The 21,055-nt window shown below is 49.6% G+C and overlaps 1 protein-coding gene, 1 non-coding gene and 2 pseudogenes across 3 annotated transcripts in view; 3 read left to right on the top strand and 1 right to left on the bottom strand.

Annotated features, from left to right (window-relative positions):
* PABPC4 (poly(A) binding protein cytoplasmic 4) overlaps window positions 1-8,872 on the top strand; it is a 33,051-nt gene extending 24,179 nt beyond the window's left edge. For both annotated transcript variants that reach the window (XR_009452015.1, XR_009452014.1), the window contains one exon: window positions 8,800-8,872. The gene's annotated coding sequence lies outside the window, so the exon portion shown is untranslated. The remainder of the gene's footprint in view (window positions 1-8,799) is intronic.
* On the top strand, window positions 210-4,290 carry LOC132231270 (protein LYRIC-like; annotated as a pseudogene).
* Window positions 7,669-8,580, bottom strand: LOC132231930 (immunoglobulin-binding protein 1-like; annotated as a pseudogene).
* A 9,476-nt stretch (window positions 8,873-18,348) lies between the features above and the next one.
* Window positions 18,349-18,454, top strand: LOC132232091 (U6 spliceosomal RNA). Its single transcript, XR_009452250.1, has one exon. It is a non-coding gene; the product is annotated as a U6 spliceosomal RNA (small nuclear RNA).
* Window positions 18,455-21,055: the final 2,601 nt, after the last annotated feature.

Below are 21,055 nucleotides of genomic sequence, written 5' to 3'. Positions count from 1 at the left end.
TTTATTGATTTTTTACAGAGAGGAAGGGAGAGAGATAGAGAGTTAGAAACATCGATGAGAGAGAAACATCGATCAGCTGCCTCCTGCACATCTCCTACTGGGGATGTGCCCGCAACCCAGGTACATGCCCTTGACCAGAATCGAACCTGGGACCTTTCAGACCGCAGGCCAACGCTCCATCCACTGAGCCAAACCGGTTTTGGTGCCTTCTCTTCTTATAAGGACGCTATTCACTGGCTTTAGGCCCATCCTAGGCCAGTATGACCTCATCTTAACTAATTACATCTGCAAAGACCCTAATTCTAAACAGGGTCACATTCTGAGGTACATGTGAAATTTGGCTTGTGGTGAGGTAGGAAATTCCTGCTAAAAGTTCCCCTCATGTAGTCAGAATGCGGAAGACAGGTCCCGAAGAGCCCTGGGCCTTCTGACCTGGCATTTCTAGTTCCTGTTTCCTGTGTGTCTTCTCTGTTTCCATCACTGGGAACAGGTCTGTATACCACCAGCTCAGTATATGTTCTCTGTTAAATATATACATATAATCCAGGCAGCTAGGAAGGGAAAATACGTCTTTTCTCCTGTGCTTGAGTGACTGAGTTTATTTAAGTGCCAACTACAAGAAGAGCTGAACTGCAGACATGAGTTTGGGGGAGAGGGCAGGGTGCAGCAGCCACTGATGGAGGGTGGAGAACCTTAGCTTTTCGCTGAGCTGTTCCTGGTGCTTAGTCACAAGACCCTCCTGTACATGCTGTGCTGCGAGTTTCCATAGTCAAAGTTATATAGGAACAAATTTGTCATTATTTGGAAGTGTTCACGATGAACTATTTATAAAATTAATTCTTATTTAGATAGCCCCCCATTTAACGTTTGAATGAGTCCCAGCCATCTTTGTTGACCCATCCTTCCCTGACTGTCTGTATCTACATTGGAGGTCAGGAACCTGCAGATGATGGGCCGGCGCCATCTGCAGCTGTTCTTGTGTGGCCTGTGAGCTAAATGGCTTTTATATGTTTAAAGGTTTGTGTGTAGATGTGACCCGCGCCCCTTCCCCGGTGCGTTATTGTTCGCCCAGGGAGGTCAGCCTGGCGGCACTGGCGCCCTGACGCCGCCTAGTGGCCGCCACTGGAGACTCTCCCTCCGCCGCCCCCTCCTCCCTGCGGCGGCAGCAGAGGAGGGGGAGCTGGGAGTCCCTCTCCTCCCTCCCTCCCTCCCTCTCCTCCCGGCAGCTGCGTCAACGGCTGATCCGGGTTCTGGCACTGCCGCAGCCGCGTCAACGGCGGGTCCCGGCTCGGCAGCTGCGTCAACAGCTGATCCGGGCTCTGGCGCAGCAGCTGCGTCAACGGCGGCTCCCGGCTCCGGCAGCAGCATCAACCGCGGCTCCCGGCTCCCGGCTCCGGCTCCGGCTCCGGCAGCTGCATCATCCGCGAATCCCGGCTCCGGCGCCGGGGACTGCGATGCGCTGGGCCTGAGGCTGTCTGCCCGGCTCTTGCTCGCTTCCCTTGACTCTCCCACCGCTTGCGCCGCAGCATCATCCCGTGAGTGCCCCTGACAGGAGGGAAGATGGCTGAAAAGAGCTGGATGGATGACCTTGCCGAGGAGCTCGACATATGGGTAATAGGGCTGCAAAAATGGATCACTCTTAAGCTCACCGAGCGGGGCATCGACATGAGTCCGGCGGCGGTGGCGCGGTACCAGGGCTGGTGGGCCCTGCTGGGCTGGCACTTGCTCGTGCTGACGGTGGTCTTCCTGCTGGGCTATGGCTGGGTCGCGATGTGCTCCTGGGCCGCGTCGTTTGCCAACGAGCCGCCAGAACGCAAGAAGCGGAGGAGCGTGCCCCGCCGGCGGGAGGAGGCAGCAGGCGCTGGCGCTGGCGCTGGTGGCGCAGGCGCAGGCGTTGCCGTTGCCGCTGGCGCTGGCGTTGGCGTTGGCGTTGGCGCTGGCGCTGGCGCTGGCGTTGGCGCTGGCGCTGGCGTTGGCGCTGGCGCCCGCAAGAAGCGGAGGAGCCCGCTCTGCCGGCGGCGGGAGGCGGCCGCGCCAGCCTCGGGCTCCTACAACCTGCCGCTGCTGAAGAGCCTCCGGAGCGAGGAGCAGAAGAGGGGCCGCAAGAAACTGCCCGAGAAGCCCAGAGACTTGCTGAGAGAGAGATACCCTGCTGCGAGGCAGGCATTAACCAATTGCCTCCCCTACGTGCCCCGGCCGGTAATCAGACCTCCAACCCACGTCTGCGCCCCGACTCGATTTCCTGGATATCGAAGCCACCTTGCGATGCACAGGATGGCGCTCAACCAACCGGATGAGTACGACGAGCTGGAAACCTTTTTCATTTGGGTTAGGCCAAATGGGCGCGCTGTGGAAGTGGCTGAGATGCAAGTTGCTCGCAGTGTAACCACCAAGCAGCCATCTGAGACGGAAAAGAAGAATGAAGAGTCAAAGAAAAACAACTAGAATCAAAGTCAGATGCTAAAGCAGTGCAAAAGTTTATGCCATGATGGGAAGGAAGCTGATGAAGGAGCCTGGGAAACGAAAATTAGTCACAGAGAAAAATGAAAGCAACCTAAACCTGATAGGGTGTAGACTGGTTCAGGTTCATTGGATTCAGCTCTCCCTGGGATAGGAAATACCATCACAGTTACCACCAAGCAATTTACAACTGCATCATTTCATGGTGAATCTCATCTAAATGTTTGAGTTAGCAACTTTAAGTCTGGAAAAGAAGATCCTAAACTTCAGTTTTCTTCAGGATTGAATGAAAACCTCAGTGTAAATGGAGGAGACTGCAACGAAAAGTCTATAAAACTCACCTCTCAGATAATGGCAGGTGAAGAGAAGTGGAACTCTTTGAATGGAAAAGACTATGGAAGGAGTTGGCGTGACCATTCAATATTTTCCGACATTGCTGCTTGGTCTAGTGTGGATAGGGGAATGAATACCTCTGAACACAATTCTGCTTCTTGTGCATCTCTCACCCTTGGCTGTTTTTGTGTCTATGTGTACTGCTGAGCCAGTTTCTCAGTCCACGACTACTGATGATCAAAAAGCTTCAGATGATGATAAAGAAAAGGAAGAGGGTGTTCTTTCAACCAGGAAACCTAAAAAGAAAAAGAAGCAGCAAGGTGACGATAACTCTCCTGCACAGGACCCAGAAGAATTAGAAAAAGAGATTAGGGAAGAGCTTCCAGTGAATACATCGAAAGTCCGTCCAAAATAGGAAAAAGCTTTTTCTTAGAAAACCATAAGCACTAGAGATCTAGTAGAAGTACTCGTCAAAAATAACCATCCTAGCAAGACTCGTCCACCTGCTGTTTCTACCGATCCACCTGTTACTTTATCAAAAAGTGATTCTGACAAGAGCCCAAGTGGCACCGATGCTACAAGAGTCAGATAAATCCAAGTCAAATGCTAAGTTCACAAACCAAGTTTGGAACTAGCTGGGAATCTCCAAACAAATGAAGAAAGCCAGGCGGGAAACATGAACTTTCTTTTTCTGAATAGGACATGTGTTTGCAGACATTGTCTTGAAGATTATGCTGTGTATGTAATAATTTGTGAACATGTACAGAGTTATGTAAATTTAAACCAATTTTTAAGACAAAAATGGAATCAAAGGACAGTTAATTTATGAAAGTAAGAGGTCAGCAGAGTATACTACAGACAGTCCTCGGGTTATGTTGAACTCGAGGCGTACGTTGTTTTCGTGGTTACGGTGCCATCTCCCATTTATTTATTAAAAAAAATGTTCTGTCATTTTGACATATGTACATATGTGCTTTGTTTTTTATTATTTATTTACCACAAGTAAAGGTCAGGAATTGTTATTTTTAAACTTTTTTTACTGTTTCATTTCATTACTGCTGTATATGTGCTCCATGTGAGTGATGTAGGTGCTTATGTAAGTGGGTTCTGACTTATGGCGAAAAATCGCGTTACATCGGGCCATAGGAACCGATTTCCGACGTCACCTGAGGACCTACTGTACATTGCTGGAAGACACTTCGGGAAAGTCTTCAATTTAATGAGAACATTCTTAATTCAAGAATATTATCCTGGTTTACAACAGATTGTGCCCTATCTCATCTGCAACTGAGGAATAAAGGATTCTGATTAGAGAGGGTTGCCTACAAATTTCATAGGCAACTTCTTGGACTTTATGCATGGAACTTATATCATTTGAATCTGTTTTATGCTTAAAGTGCTTTGATCAAATGCATAATCTGCCATATCTTTACATATTTGTTGGTAGCAATGTGTATTAAAGAAATCATGTGCAAAAAAATAAAATAAAAATAAAATAAAAGGTTGTGTGTGTGTGTGTGTGTGGGGCCGGGGGGCGGGGGGGGGGGGGTGAGGTGGGCGGGATATGTAGCAGAGACTGTATGTGGCCTGCAAAGCTTAAAATATTTAATCTCTAACCCTTTTCAGAAAGTTTGTTAACCTTTAGTCTAGGGCAGTGATTTTCAACTGGTGTGCTGCAAGAATTTTTAAAACATGCAGTACCTGACTATTTAGTCAGGGGGGCCGACCCCATTTCCCTTAGAGCAGTGGTTCTCAACCTTGGCTGCACATTAGAATCACCTGGGAATCTTTTTAAAATCCTGATTTCTGGGCCTCATCCTCCGGAAATTCTGTTTCTTTGTTATGGGGTGGGGCCACACATTAGTAACAAAGAAACAGAATTTCCGGAGGATGAGGCCCAGAAATCAGGATTTTAAAAAGATTCCCAGGTGATTCTAATGGGCAGCCAAGGTTGAGAACCACTGCCTTAGATTGTGAAAGAATGACAGCAGCGAATACAATAGCCGTCCTGTACGAATGAATAACACAATTTTTGTCAGATCAACAAAAAAATTTTTTTCTTGGTATGTAGCAAAATTTTAGTAATAGTTTATGTGTGCCATGAGATGAAAAGGAGTATAAATTGATTGCAAGTTAAAATTATGAATCTTGCATAAGAGGCAGGATTTCATGAAATATCTAAAAGTGATTATGGAAAACTGCTGTTTTGGGCTCTAGTTTAAAAAGTGAGACTTGCCCTAACCCAGTGGTCGGCAAACTGCGGCTCGCGAGCCACATGCGGCTTTTTGGCACCTTGAGTGTGGCTCTTCCACAAAATACCACGTGCGGGCGTGCATGTACAGTGTGATTGAAACTTTGTGGCCCATGCGCAGAAGTCGGTTTTCGGCCTGGGCGAGTCTGTTTTGAAGAAGTGGCATTAGAAGTGGGTGTGGGTCGGTCGGGCGATGGGAGACGTGGTGCAGCTGGCCGCGGGATACGCAGCGCGGGGTGGGGGGGTGGGGGGGTGGGGGGGTGGGGGGGTGGGGGGGGAGGTACATTGTTTTGAGGTACATTCGCTGAGGTCGACCCCTTCCAACTCTCCCATCCACACTCATCTATCTGAAACAAGTATGCAAGACGAGTGTGGATGGGAGAGTTGGAAGGGGTCAACTTCAGTGAACGTACCTCAGATTGAGGACGTTTTTAGCAAAGGCCAGCTTAGGAGTACCCTAATTAAGTTAATAACAATGTACCTACCTATATAGTTTAAGTTTAAAAAATTGGGCTCTCAAAAGAAATTTCAATCGTTGTACTGTTGATATTTGGCTCTGTTGGCTAATGAGTTTGCTGACCACTGCCCTAACTGGTTTGTCTCAGTGGATAGAGCGATGGCCTGCAGACTGAAAGGTCCCAGGTTCGATTCCGGTCAAGGGCATGTACCTTGGTTGCGGGCACATCCCCAGTAGGAGGTGTGCAGGAGGCAGTGGATCGATGTTTCTAACTGTCCTTCTCCCTTCCTCTGTAAAATATCAACAAAATATATATATTTTAAAAGTATTAATATATTTATTGCTTTCCGAGAGGAAGGGAGAGGGAGAAAGAGCTAGAAATATCAAGGATGAGAGAAAATCATTGATTGGCTGCCTCCTGCACGCCCCCTACTAGGGATTTAGCCCACAACCTGGGCACGTGCCTTTGACCAGAATCGAACCCAGTCTGCAGGCTGACACTCTTATCTATTGAGCCAAACCAGCCAGGGCAGAAAGTGAGGCTCTTTTGAGCCATTGAAAAGTGACCCTCTTGTGAAGTTAACCCAATTAACAACCAAGGAATAGAATACCTACAGGATTATGACAGGCTGGGTGCTTCAGAAGAAATGAATTACTATTACTGTTCTAACAAATCACCACAAATTGGGTGGTTTACACAATACAAGTGTGTTACCTTATAGTTCCAGACATCGGAAGTCCAAAATGGGTCTCACCAAGTTACAGTCGAGGTGTCAGCAGGGCTGTGTTCCTTCTGGAGGCTCCAGGGGAGAACCTGTTTCTTTGCCTTTTCCAGCCTCTATTGATTGACCACATTCCTTAGCGGTGGGCCCCTTCCATCTTCAAACCAGCAAGGGCCAGGCAAGTCTTTCTCACAGTGTGTCACTCTTTATTATCAGCTGATAACCTTAATTCCATCTGTAACCTTAATTCCTTCTTGTCATATAATAAGCATATTCTCAGGTTTCAAGGATAGAATGTGGACAACGTGTTGAGGGGCATTATTTTGCCCACCACAAAACCCTTCAATGTTTGACCATTAAAAAAAAATCTTTAGGATCAATCTTTATGACTAAGTGTGAAATAAGGATGTCATTTTGTGCTGTCATTCAATTTTTTTTAAAGTTGCTGGAGATAAAAATAGTACTTTATTCATCTTTGTTTCTAAGCACAAGGGCAACCTAAATCTAAAGAACCTTAATTCATGTTTTTTTTTAAATATATATTTTATTGATTTTTTACAGAGAGGAAGGGAGAGAGAGAGTTAGAAACATCAATGAGAGAGAAACATCGATCAGCTGCCTCCTGCACATCTCCTACTGGGGATGTGCCCGCAACCAAAGTACATGCCCTTGACCGAAATCGAACCTGGGACCCTTCGGTCCGCAGGCTGATGCTCCATCCACTGAGCCAAACCGGTTATGGCTTAATTCATGTTTTTTAATCTTTATGAAAGGGTCCAAAATAAACTCTTTTTAAAAAATATATTTTTATTGATTTCAGAGAGGAAGGAAGAGTGAGAGAGAAATAGAAACATCAATGATGAGGGAAAATCATTGATCTGCTACCTCCTACACACCCCCTCCTGGGTATGAGCCCACCCCCTGGGCATGTACCCTGACTGGGAATTGAACTGTGACCTCCTGGTTCATAAGTCGATGCTCAACCACTGAGCCACACTGGCCGGGCAACCAACCCCGCCCCCTCCACCCCCCACCCCCGTTTTAAATCTCTCTACTTGCCTTTTCTTAGTATCACTTATGTTTGTTCTGCAGGCTCCTATATTAGAAGGGACTTTTGTTATTTTTTAAGGGCCTTCTTACAGCCATTGATTATCGTGAGCCATTTCTCAATACTCTTCTTTCCACTTAAGGAATTGAAATACAGTGTGATAAGGGTAATGCCAAAGCAAGAATCACTGGTTCCTCAGCTAGGAAACAAAATACACACTCAATTGCTTGACACTTTATTAAACACAAAGCAAGACTAAGCGTCTTTGCCTTCGTGGTAAGAGCCGAAGCAGGAGCCCAGGGAGGGGATGACTGCGCAGCTTTCCTCCTGGGGAAGAGGCGCGCTCCCTGTAGCCTGTGTTGTGGGGAGGGGGAGGGTTGCCATACCCCCAGCAGGGTCAGAGCATCTGCTCACCTTCCTGCTCTTCCTGTTACTGAGCGGCTCTTCTGACCTCTGATGTTGTCTTGGCTGTTCCCTGATCTGTTAACTCTCCCAGCTTCTGATGCTGATCATACTAGTCTCCCACCATCATAGACACCAGACTTGGAGCCAGCTCTAAAGATTTTGGCTCGGGGTGCATTCTGAGTGAGAATGAAGGGTTCCATTGGAGGCCTGGCCTGAGGAGATGAGCAAGAGGTCGAGGCCTCTTTTGAAGAGTCTTTTTCTCTCCGGAGCTTTATCTCCTGGTCAATGCTCTCGGTCTCCTCTAAGCTCATACCAGTCCACCTTCGAGGGGAAGGAGGTACAACTTGTGAACACGCCATCATCTGCTTCACCGCTTTCCACAGCAGATTTCAGTGCAGACAACCCACACCCCACCTCCTCCTTTGCTGGCGCCTCTGTTTTGGGCCATCTCTGAGGTGCCATAGCCATGAGATTAGGGTGGGCCATTGAGGAACTAGCAGTGTTGCCTTCAGTTGAGTTGTTCTTGGTTTTGGGCAACTCAGACTCTGCCACATGATAGGGCTGGCACTGAGTTAAGTAGTTTAAAAAGTGTTCTCGAGCCCACAGCAAGTTATCTAGGCGCCTGCCAGGTTGGCTTGTGTCATGGCGAGCGCTCCCTGAAATGCTGGCACTTCAGGTCGGTGCAAGCAATCTCTTCCAAATCTTCATGTTGGCTGAACAAGTCGAGCTGCAGTAACACTTTGGCAGCCTCCTTAAGGAGGTGTAGTCCTTTCAACACCTTCTCTTGGATTACCCAGGAACTGCTGGGTTCAGCCGCTACTTCCACTTCGTCCGGAAACTTCTTGCTGATCGCCAACAGCTTGGTAACTGCATTCATCCTTATCGTTTCAGATCCGAAGATCATGTCAGCACAGACCTTCCTGTTGGGAGAAAGGAAGTGTATGGTGTCTCCGGGACTTTTTATGGTTGGTTTTGTGCTTAGCTTGTCGTTGGGAGAGGGGGTGCAGGCTCCTAGTTTAGAATTAATCGTCAGTCTCAGACTTCTTAGAAGTAAAGGGCAGGCTGTCAGGTATTCTTTTAATCTAATGAGGTTTAAGGAGCTGATGTGTTATCGTCCTTTCAGAATGAATCTGAATTCTTTGAGAGAACAATTCGTGTCAATTTGACCAAACCAGTGATGGGGACTAAGGAAGGCTCTTCCAGACCAGGTGAGGGGCCACCACAGGTTCCCCGTCATGTCCCTGACGTTAGCCCCTTTGCATTTTCATCTCTGTCTTACTTCCTGCTGTGGTGGTAGTGTGTGCATGAATGGAGCGGTTTGTAGTAGGGAGAGAATGTGGCTCCTCCAGGGAAGTAATAGAGGCGGAGATTCTCAGCAAAGCCAGAGGCATTGTCCCCATCAAAGTCTTGCTTTTGGACACAGACACAGACATAGCTGTGCCCTTCCCGCCTTAACAAGGGTGGGACTTACTTTTGCTCTGCTTAGTCCTCTTTTTTCTTTTTTTAAAATATATTTTTATTGATTTCAGGGAGTAAAGGAGAGGGTGAGAGAGATAGAAACATCAATGATGAGAATCATTGACCAGCTGCCTCCTGCACGCCCCCTACTGAGGGTTGAGCTCGTAACCTGGCATGCGCCCTTGACCAGAATTGAACCCGGGACCCTTGTCCATAGGCTGACACTCTATCCACTGAACCAAACCAGCTAGGCCATCATATTTCTTTTTTTAATCCTCACCCAAGGATATGTTGTGTGGTTTTTTGTTGTTGTTTTTAATATATTTTTATTGATTTCAGAGAGGAAGGGAGAAGGAGAGAGTGAGAGAAACATCGTTGATGAGAGAGAATCATTGACCGGCTGCCTCCTGCAGGCCCCACACTGGGGATCGAACCCACAACCCAGACATATGTCCTAACCAGGAATCTAACTGTGACTTCCTGGTTCATAGGTCGACACTCAACCACTGAGCCACATTGGCCCGGCTGTTGTTTTTATTAATTTTAGAGAGAGGAACGGAGAGAGAAACATTGATTGGTTGCCTCCTATATTTGTCCTGAGTGGGGACTTGAACCTGCAACCTTATTTTTATTTTTATTTTTTCAGATTATTTTTTTATGTTTTTATTGATTTCAGAGAGGAAGGTAGAGGGAGAGAGAGATAGAAATATCAATGATGAGAGAGAATCATTGATCGGCTGCCTCCTATTATGCCCCTTACTGGGTATTGAGCCCACAACCAGGGCATGTACCCTTGACCAGAATTGAACCCCGGACCCTTCAGTCCTCAGGCCAATGCTCTATCCACTGAGCCAAACCAGCCAGGGCCTGCCACCTTTATGGTGCACGGGACAATGTTCCAATTGAGCCACACTGGCCAGGGCTCAGCTTAGTCCCTCTCTACTGTCATCTGCCTCTGCTAAGACCTGACTTGAAGGCTTGACATTTCCCAGTGACAACTTTCCTTGTTCTGGGAGTCCCTCAGAGGTAACTTCTGCCTGTGACAGAAATTACACACATGCATTTCTACTATCTTCCTAATCCTGCCCTGGTTTCAGAGACCCCTGCCCTCAGGCGCAGCTCTCCGGCCTGTCCATACACCATCGGAATCATGCAGGGGCTCCTCTCTCCACCCGTTGACAGTGGGGTTTCTCTGAGTTCCTTCCTTAGCCCTCAGCCCCTCTCTCCACACTGTCCTTGGACATTTCAGCCACGTCTGTCCCGTGAGGTCGTAGCCATTCAACATCTGGCCTCTCGTCCTAGCCCTGGCCTCTCTCCCAAGCTTCACGTGTTTCTGCCTGCACGTCTCACAATCGCCGTAAACAAAGCCTTTCCCAAAGCCCCTCCTTTCACGCTGGTTGGTCTTCCCGGGCCTGATCTTGTTAATTTTGCTGTCTTCCACATATTTGCCCAAACCAGGAGCCTCAGTGTCATCTTAGCCCCTCACGATTTTTATCTGATGCATTGCCGTAGCCGGCTAATTTTATCTCTTACGTCTTCCGGGATCTCTCCCCTCCTGTCTGTTCCTGCCACATTTTCTTGGCTTATCCTCTGCCATCTCTCCTGTGAGTAATGACCGTAGCTGGTCTCCGTGCCCCAGTCCTGTGTCCTGTCCTGAGCAGCAAGGGGAGCTGCCTGAGCACAGGCCTGATGACGTCGCTCTCAGCATTCTCGGGGTCCCTCATGACTGGATTGAGTCTGGGATAGGAGGGCTGCCATGTTTTTATTCTATGAAACAAAAGTTTGTAGTTACCTATAAATCCTATGTTTTTGAATAAGCAGTGCCTTTGCCTAAGATGCCCTTTCCAACTTATTTGATCTGGTTAACTCCTACTCCCTGTCAGAACTGAGCTCAGTCGCTGCCTTCTCCAGGAAACTCCCTGGTCCTCCAGTTGAGTTAGACAGTGTCCCTCCTGGGCTTCCGTGGAACCCTCTCTCCAAGCATTTACTGCTCTGTCTTGGCATTGCTTATTTAACAAACGTTTCATTGTTTACTCTGTGTTCTAACTGCTTTACAAATACTTAATCCTATCGATAATCCTATGAGATAAATACTATTATTATTCCCAGTTCTAGGTGACAAAACGGGCCCAGTGAGGTCAAATAACTTGTCGGACATGGACATTACACGGCCTGTAAGTGGTGGATCTGAGATTTGAAGCCAGGCTGTATCAGTGCGGGATGTGTCCTCCCTCAGTTGTGGACATCCCTTCCCCATTGCATAGCCAATTCTTCAAGGCAGAACCTTATCAGACTTACCCACAGTGCTTGGCCTGATAGTTCAGTACCCCTATGTTTTGTTGTATTGTTTTTTCTTTTTCAATATATTTTTATTGATTTCAGAGAGGAAGGGAGAAAGAGATAGAAACATCAGTGATGAGAGAGAATCAATCACCAGCGGCCTCCTGCACGCCCCCCCACTGGAGATCACGCCTGCAACCCAGGCATCTGCCCTAATCGGGAATCAAACCATGACCTCCTGGTTCAAGAGTTGATGCTCAACCACTGAGCCACACTGGCCGGGCTCAATGCCTCTATGTTGACCTAGCTACACTACAAGGTGGTCAAAGACAATAGTTTTCTATATCAAACAAATGGAGAGTTTGTAATGAATGTTTTATTTATCTAGTCAGCCTGGTCTGCTTGGAGCATAAAGCAAGGCCCAACCTCCTCCCTTGTCTTTGAGCACTGAGGCCCAGGAAGCGGGCTGCCCTCCTTGGTCCCAGTGCAGCCAGCCTGTGAATATGTAGGGTTAGGCAAGAGGGAGAGGTTAGCGTCTCTTTGACTGGAGTGAGGTGAGTGGGCTTGAGCTGGGGTTTGAAGTGTTGAGAGTTGTATTGGGCCCGAACAGTGTTATACGTGACTGGAGGGAGGGTGAAGCAAGCCTGTGTGTCTGAGGGCAGGTCGAGTGTGATGAGGTCCGTGCCTGCAGGGTGGGCTGGAATTCGTGCTGCAGTCTCCTGCTGCTGATGCAGCTTGGTGCTATGGCCATGGCCTCTGCTTCCTGCAGCCCCAGCGGGCCCAGGCCACCCCTGTCAGCACCTCACTCCAGCCTGCTCCCTGCACTTGGGTTCTGGGTGTGTATGCAGAAGACTGCTCGCTGCCTTGCTCTGGGAGTCAGGGAGTTCTCTCTAACCTAGCGATTTCTTCACCCAGGGAGAGGCCCTGCCAAAGAGGCCTTGTCAAACCCCCGGTTCCATGGACATCAAGACTGGGAGCAAGCCGCCAGCCGCATCCAGATACTCCTGCGCTCAGACGTGGTTTCCATGACAACAGGTGAGCAGGCTCCGGGGGAAGCTGCCGCAATCTGCACCCTGGGCACGATTTCTGCCCGAGTCTGCGTCAGACATCTTAGATCCCAGCAGCTGGAAACAAATAAGACAGGGCAGGTATTTGAAGCTCTATAAAGGCTTAGGACCATTAGAAAGAACAAGCAGTTAAAAGTTATAAAATATTTTAATTGCCATCTGGTTTAGTTTTATTGTGTGTTTTTAAAAATTATATACTACACATATAAAATAAGAATTCTGTAAGAACAGTACAAGGAACTCTCATATGTCCTTTTTCCATTCATTAATTTGCTTTTTGCCCCTATACTTCATCATTTTATTATATACAAATGTTTACCCCCCTCCCCCCGTGCCAGTTGAGAGGAAGTTGAAGACATGTCCTTTGACTCCTAAATAATTTAGTATGTATTTCCTGAGAACAAGAATATTCCCTTACTAATCACAGTACAACTATCAAAATCAGGAAATATAATATCAATACAACCCTATTAACTAATCTTCAGCCCATATTCAAATTTCATCACTTATCCCAATATTTTCCTTGATAGTAATGTTAGCCGTTTTTCTTCCCAACAAAAATTTGCACATTGCACTCAGTGGTGAGTCTTGTAGTATCTGTTTTCATTGTCTTTCGTGATGGTGACATCTTTGAAGAGGACAGGCCATTGTTTAAGGTCCTTTCTCAGTTTGTTAACTGGTCCTGCCTCGGGGTCAGATTTAGATGATGTATTTTGGCAGGAATGCCCCAAGAGCACGATGTTTTCCTTGTTAGTGCATCTTATAAGGAAGTATATGGCGTCAGTTCCAATATTTGTGATGTTAGCTTTGATCAGTAGGTTAAGGAGATCTCTGCCAGGTTTTTCCAGTGAAAGTTACTATTTTTTTTTTTATTATTAAATCTTTATTGTTCAGATTATTACATCTGTTCCTCTTTTCCCCCCCCATAACTCCCCTCCTCCCAGTTCCCACCCCACTCTCCGCCCTCTCCCCCCACCCACTGTCCTCATCCATAGGTGCACGATTTTTGCCCAGTCTCTTCCTGCATCTCTCACACCCCTTTCCCCCCGAGAATAGTCAGTCCATTCCCTTTCTATGTCCCTGATTCTATTATAATCACCAGTTCATTCTGTTCATCAGATTATTTATTCACTTGATTCTTAGATTCACTTGTTGATAGATGCGTGTTTGTTGTTCATAATTTGTATCTTTACCTTTTTCTTCTTCTTCCTCTTCTTAAAGGATACCTTTCAGCATTTCATATAATACTGGTTTGGTGGTGATGAACTCCTTTAGCTTTTCCTTGTCTGTGAAGCTCTTTATTTGACCTTCAATTCTGAATGATAGCTTTGCTGGATAAAGTAATCTTGGTTCTAGGTTCTTGGTATTCATCACTTTGAATATTTCTTGCCACTCCCTTCTGGCTTGCAAAGTTTCTGTTGAGAAATCAGCTGACAGTCGTATGGGTATTCCCTTGTAGGTAACTGAGTTTCTTTCTCTTGCTGCTTTTAAGATTCTCTCTTTGTCTTTTGCGCTTGGCATTTTAATTATGATGTGTCTTGGTGTGGTCCTCTTTGGATTCCTTTTGTTTGGGGTTCTCTGCGCTTCCTGGACTTGTAAGTCTATTTCTTTCACCAGGTAGGGGAAGTTTTCTGTCATTATTTCTTCAAATAGGTTTTCAATATCTTGCTCTCTCTCATCTTCTGGCACCCCTATAATTCTGATGTTGGTACGCTTGAAGCTGTCCCAGAGGCTCCTTACACTATCTTCGTATTTTTGGATTCTTTTTTCATTTTGCTTTTCCAGTTGGGTGTTTTTTGCTTCTTCGCATTTCAAATCTTTGACTTGATTCTTGCGCTCCTCTGGTCTGCTGTTGGGAGTCTGTATAATATTCTTTATTTCAGTCAGTGTATGCTTAATTTCTAGTTGGTTCTTTATCACAACATCGAGGGTCTCATTAGATTTCTTGAGGATCTCACTGTATTTATCGGCGGTCTCACCAGTCTTTTCAAAGGCCTTACTAAGTTTATCGGCGGCTTCTAGACAGTTCTTGAGAGACCTTAAAAGTGTGGTTTTGAACTCTATATCCTCCATTTCTGTTGTTTTTGTCCTGTTTCTTTGTCTCCACATTTTTATGCTTTCTTGGTGCACCCCCTAGTGGTCTTTGTGCGCAGTCTTGTTGTAGTTAAGCCTTGATTGTTGTAGGTAATACTGGGGGGATTTGACCTCCAGGCCAACTGGCTGTGAGAATCAGCTGTGTCTGCAGTGGGAGAACTTCTGTCCTCTAGGGAGGTGCTAATCTAGCCTTTGCCTGAGGCTATCCCGCAAATGCCTCTGTGCAGGGCTTGGGCAGGGCGGGTCCCCGGGGATCTACAGGGTGGGCGGAGCGAGCAGTTATGGCTGCTCTCAGTCCCGTCCCCAGAGGCTCTGCCTCTCAGAGTCCCAGCAACTGCTGCAAACCTCGGAGAGAAAGCTGCTCTCGAGTTCCGACTGATGCCAGAGAGTCCCACTTCTCCGGTTTGAGTCTGGGTCCCTAGAGACTCGCCCAGAACTGGAGCTCAGGGCCTGAGCCTCCCTCCCGATTGAAAACGACAACCGCGCCCTCAGCCACCAGCCCGCTCCACACGCACCTCCGCACCTTTGTATTTTCCGCACTGCGCCTCCTCTGAGTCTCAGTATGCCTTTCCCTTTCCTTCTAGTTGTAGAATTTCCCCTCAGCCAGCTTTCCTGTGGTTCTGGGTGATGTCCGTTCCGTCTTTTAGTTGTATTTTTGAAGTGGTTGTGCGAGCAGCAATCTCCGGTGTTTACCTATGCCGCCATCTTGGTTTCTTCGAAAGTTACTATTTTTAAGGTTATAAACTAAAAGCTAAAAAAAATTTCCCTCACTATCTGCAGCCATTTCCCAGAGGTAACTACTATTCACTGTTGTGTGTCAGATTTTCTTACATGTTCATAATGATCCTTTTTACACATAATGCTTTTGTTTCAGTCTAGCCTTTTAAAAAATATTACGGTCATAATTGCACAAAGAAAATCATTCAAAGAGTTTAATTTAAAACATGACAGTCTTCTGCTCCCCCAACACCATCATTTTTCGCAGGGCTTGGCTCACTTCCCGCTAATGCCGTTGTTCCCCCTCCCCCACTGTTACTGACCAAAAACATACCTTGCGGTTTCCAAGTAGCCTCCAGGGGGCAGTGCTTCCCTATTTCGAACCCCTGTCCTAGACAGGCCCATCCCCGGGGCTTCCCATCTTCTCTGAAAGTTACCCCCATATTTCAGTCCAGGCTGATCACCCCCAGCAGTTCTTGCTCTTCTCGCCAAACTCTTCCTCTCGCTCTTCCTGTTTCAGTCAGTGCCACCACCACATACCCAGCTCGTAAGTCTGAAACTTAGGACTCATCCTTGACCCCTCCTCTCCGTCACCCTGCGTCAGCGTCTTCCATCACCTCCTCCACCACCAAGGTCTTGGGAGCTTGCCTCCAGGCTGCGCTTGCCTCTGGTGGTCTAATATCGAGAGGTAGTCAGGGGGCCCTTCTAAATAGAAACCCAGTCACGTCATTCTGCTGACAGCCCTCCCGGCCGCATCGCCCAAAGGATCCATCCAGCGGGGCCAACCAACCTGGACCTGGCGCCTCCCCGCTCACCTCACCGCCCTGCTACTCCGCCTCTGCGTCCCCACCGCACCTGCCCCCGCAGTTCACCCCTCAGGGTCCACAAGTGTGTTCCTCCCCCAGTTTCCAGGGTGCGCCCTTACTTCCTTCAGGTGTCACACGTGTCACCAGGTCCCTGACCTGCCTCTCTATGGACTTCCCTACCATCTCGCCCTGTGGGGTCAGCTTCACCTTTCATCACACACTTACTGCCTGAAATTATACATTTATTTTTCTACTTATTTGTTTTCTGTCTCCCTTCTGAGCATGCAGCCTCATTAGGTAGGATGTGGGCTTTCTTTTCACCACAGTGTCTGGAAAGCGGCTGACACATCAGAAACACACAATAAGCACTTGAGTATTTAAAACATTCGCAGGCTGGTCTGTTAGGTGTGCGACACCCTGCCCTGCCCTGAGAGTGGAGCGGGACATGGTCCATCCACGGGGCGCCGTGCCGAGGCCCAGCGGGGAGAGCGCTTTCTCCCCACCACGCACCAGCTGCCGCGCCCCGTGCCGCCCGCCCTCAGCCCACCAACCTGGGCCTCTTCGGCACACTCAGAGGGCCCTCCTCCAGAGAGCCTCCCGTGATCGTGCACCAGCATACATCACACACACGTGCACATGCACATGCACACACACACGGTCCCTGCACAGGTGTCTGTGTCCCTGGCCTCACTCTGTCATGGCTGTCGGCACAGCTCTCTTTTCAGTGACTCTTTTTTTTTTTACAGAAGAATTTTTTTTTAATTTGTAAAGATCTTTTAAAAAATTTTTTTAATTGATTTTAGAGAGGAAAGGAGAGGGAGAGATAGAAACATTAATGATGAGAGAGAATCATTGATTGGCTGCCTCCTGTATGCCCCTACTGGGGATTGAGCCAGCAACCCGGGCATGTGCCCTTGATCAGAATCAAACCTGGGACCCTTCAGTCCACAGGTTGACGCTCTATCCACTGAGCCAAACCAGCCAAGGCCTCAGTGACTCTTTTCCACTAGACTGAGCTCCCCCGGAGCTGGGACCGTGTCCCCAGGCTCAGCAGGGGTCTGGTTACAAAGTAGACAGGAAGTGTTTGTTGAGTGAATGGAGGGTTAAATCCGTATAAAGTGATTGAAACCCTGCTCACCGTTGCACTGCCGTCAGTCGAGGGGAAGAAAGACATCGCACGGTCTGTCCGTCCCAGCGTGGGCCTGGCTGAGGGAGCCGGGTGGAGGGACTGACTGCTCGTTCCCCCCCAGGCCTGCTCTCCATGGCCAACTCCGGCCCGAACACCAACGGCTCCCAGTTCTTCCTGACGTGTGACAAGACGGACTGGCTGGACGGCAAGCACGTGGTGTTCGGGGAGGTCACGGAAGGCCTGGATGTCTTGCGGCAGATCGAGGTGGGTGCTGCCCAGGCCTCGGTGCACAGCCCGTGGGACAGCGGAGCGGCGCCCTGTGGCCTGGATGGGGGCCCGGCTGCTCGAGGAGGAGGCTGCTCTGCTCAGCCTGGGAATGGGGGGATGGGTGTCCCTGAGCCCCTTTAATCTTCACCCTCCCTCCCCATTTCTTCTCTTCTGTTCCGCCCGCAAAGGCGCAGGGCAGCAAGGACGGGAAGCCGAAGGAGAAGGTGATCATCTCCGACTGTGGGGAGTACGTGTGAGAGGCGCCTCCTCTGCACCGTTCCGCGCATCCAGGGTCCGGCAGCCCCGGGGACCCAGCACCTGTTAACGGGGGTCTGTGCCGTGGCCTCCTCGGGCTCAGCTTGGAGCAGCAGCTCTGCAGGCGCGGCCTGGCCTTCCCCTGGCTCTTCCAAGCACAGGCGCCACCCTCCCCACCGTGGACGGCTGTGCGCGCCTTTCTCCTAGTAGAATAAACCCCAGTTCCTGTACGGCTGCCTGCTAGCCAGGTCCCAGCATTTCCGGAGGTTGCAGCTGTCACTGTCTGTCCTGTCCCCCCCCTGCTGCTCCCTCCTCCCAGGCTGTCCCCGAGGCACACCCTGGTGGGACCATGCCGCGCAGCAGAGGTCAGAGCAGGTGCCCTCCTGGTACCTGACAGGCGCGTTGGGTTAGCCAGACTGCAGTTCTGCTCTCACACCTGCTGGTCTTGAGTCTAATGGGTCCCCGTAGTCAGTCTCGGGCCCGTTTACTGGTTCATTGAGCCACCGAGCCAGGGATCACAGCTGCTACCGCAGAGTACCAGGGCCCTTCTTTTGCCAGGCACTGTGCCTGGTGCTGGGGACACGTAAGAAACAAGCCTTGTGCTCGCTTCAGCAGCACATATACTAACAATGGAGCAATGAGAGAGGATTAGCAGGGCCCCTGCGCAAGGATGACATGCAAGTGCGTGAAGCAGTCCATACTTAAAAAAGAGAAGCTTCTCCCCTCCCCCTGGAAACTGAAGTCTGGTGCCACGGTCTGTAGCCTGTGCGAGGCCGGCCTCACCTGCACAATTGGGGCGGGCTAGGCCCCCTCACGGCCTCTCATGCTGAGGCTGAGCCCCAGAAACCTCCAGGGCTGCCGCTGCTCCCGCTGCCTGTCAGTTGCTCTGAATCAAATCTCAACATTCAGAAACCGCTGGGCTGGTTCTCATTTTGGGTTGAGATCAGGTTGAGCCTGGAGGGGAGGGAAGGAGAGGGGCCCACTGGCCTGTGGCCCCGTGTCCCAGGCCTGCTCCTGCAGAGGGTTGGATGAGCCCACCTCTGGCATCGGGAGCTCGCTGCACGGCCCACAGTGTTCCCAGCAGAGACCGTTGCTGCTTGGCCTAGGCGTCCCGCTCACAGGTGCTCAGTCACAGCTGCCAGGACCGGCAGCAGGGAGGCCAGGAGAATGGCAGCCATTCAGGGCTGGTGTGACGAACTCGGCATGGCCAGTCTGGGTGTGACATGCTGTTACATGGAGCAGGCTGGCCAGGCCCCAGGAGGGAGGGCTGGTCTCACAACCCTGAGAGACCAGGGAGAGGCTGTGGGGGACCTCGTCGCTCACTGGGCTTCCCTGGTGTCCTGGGAAGGTGGGAACAGCAGACTGGCCAGGAGGCTGGAGGGTGGGACAATAGGGTGCTGGCTGCTCACCCCCGGGCTGTGCAGGGGCTTCCCCAGAAGTCACCCCCGGGTCCACCATGACCCTTGTACAGGTGCTCACCCTGAGGTGAGGTGGCAGGGCCAGCCCAGGGACCGCGGGGGTGGTCTCTTCCCCTGTCCTCTGGGAAGGACCGCTGAGACCTGGTTTGTAAGAGAAAAAAGCCAGAAGTCTAGATGTGGAATGCTGCTTAAATTATTTTTTCAAAGAATATTTAATAATTTCAGAATATATCATAAATTGAATAAGTCAGCTCACCAAGCAGTGCATAGGACATGATTCTTACTTTGTAAAATATCTGTATCTTATGTATAAAGACATACATGTGCCAATAAAAAAGACTGGAGGAATCATTAATGATAGTTTTCTCTGTGGTGTGGTTATGTGTGTTCATATCGTTTATTTTCAAACATTTCCTCAGCATACATGTAACATTTCCTCAGCATACATGTACTATTTCCTACGTGAGGGAAAACCTAGCAAAGGGAGTCAAATGGTTGCTCAAGGCTCCCAGAGAGTCATTCCCTTCAACTTCCCATGAGGCCGCAGGTGGACTCTGCCGGTCACTGCTGGCCAGGGCTCCACAGGCAGGGGAGGTGCAAGCCCGCCCCTCACACCAAGAGATTACCCAGTTTAAAACAAAAATTACCAAGTTTAGATTGTTAGGGAGAGCACAGCTTTGAGGAGAAACACCAGCACGTCCAGGTGGCGACCTGAGACGCGGAAGAGTGAGTTGGAATAGGCAGGCACAAGGCCCACATTTGCAAATTATTTTGAAATAAGACCACTGATAGATGCTGCTCACTGCACACACATGCTCAGATGTGCCAAGTGCGCTGTGCACAGCCTGGTCCCCATCACGGCCTTGCAAGGGCAGTAGCAACACCCTTTCTACAGGGGGCACCGCTAACGCAGGTTACGTAACGTAGTCAAATTAACAAGAGGCCGAGCTGGGATTTGCTGCCAGGTCTGGTGACAGCCTCCTTTCCTGTGAAATTGTAGGGAATTTCTCGGGGCACATTACCCACTTCCCCACAAACATGAAGGACGAGAGCTGTGCCTGATAAGCTGGCATCGGCCAGGGCTGCGTCCGATTGCGAGGCGTGCTGAGAACAGCCGTTCCCGCACGGAGTGGCCCCCTCGCCTGTCCTTTGCATCCTGTGTCAGTGTTTACTTGGCTGTCTGTGGGCCTGAGGCGCCCTCCCTTATTCATGCTTCTGATGCGCAGCCTCAAATGTAACCTGGGCTGCCAGGCAACCGACAAGGTGTCCTTGGTAACAGCGCTGCCACCTCTCCAGCTCTGTCTGTGACGTCTCCCTTCCCCGAGGCCTTTTCCATTGGATGCCGTATGGTGGCCGCCGGGATAGCTGACGGTGCTGGAAGTCACAGGAAAGCCATGGCTGCTGTACTGTCAGCTCGACTGCATGAAGGGATTCGTGTCTCATTCCTGTTCCGCTGGGCGAGGCAGGCTGCATCTTTAAAACATTCATTTCACGCACTTTCCTGGCACCCTTAACTGTGCCAAGTTATGTGTGAGGCACAGCAGAGACCAAATATTGACATGTTGGCAGTTTCCAGACCCCCCCCCCCCTCCCTTCCCTGGTGTTGGAAGGAGGGAGATGTTCAGTAGGTGCAGGTTTCATGTCCTTGGCCGCTGGGCACCTGGCTCTGAGATGAGGGGAGGGTGGCAGGCGCATCCTCTGGCTCCAAGGCCTTTGGAGATGAAAGAGTCCTATGGGCTCATGTCACAGAGGGGAGACAAGCCTGAATTGGGAAGGGGACTGGTTCAGACAGCACGCAGGTCAGTGGCTGGCTGAGTTGGAACCAGAATACAGATCTGACATTCCCGCCAATGCCTGGTCCGATCCCTGCCAGCCTGAGCTCCCCTGC

The sequence above is a fragment of the Myotis daubentonii genome, chromosome 3, assembly GCF_963259705.1.
Source record: "Myotis daubentonii chromosome 3, mMyoDau2.1, whole genome shotgun sequence".
Classification (NCBI taxonomy): Eukaryota; Metazoa; Chordata; class Mammalia; order Chiroptera; family Vespertilionidae; genus Myotis; species Myotis daubentonii.
The sequence above is the reverse complement of the archived record's forward strand: the minus strand, read 5'-3'. Positions and strand labels throughout refer to the sequence as shown.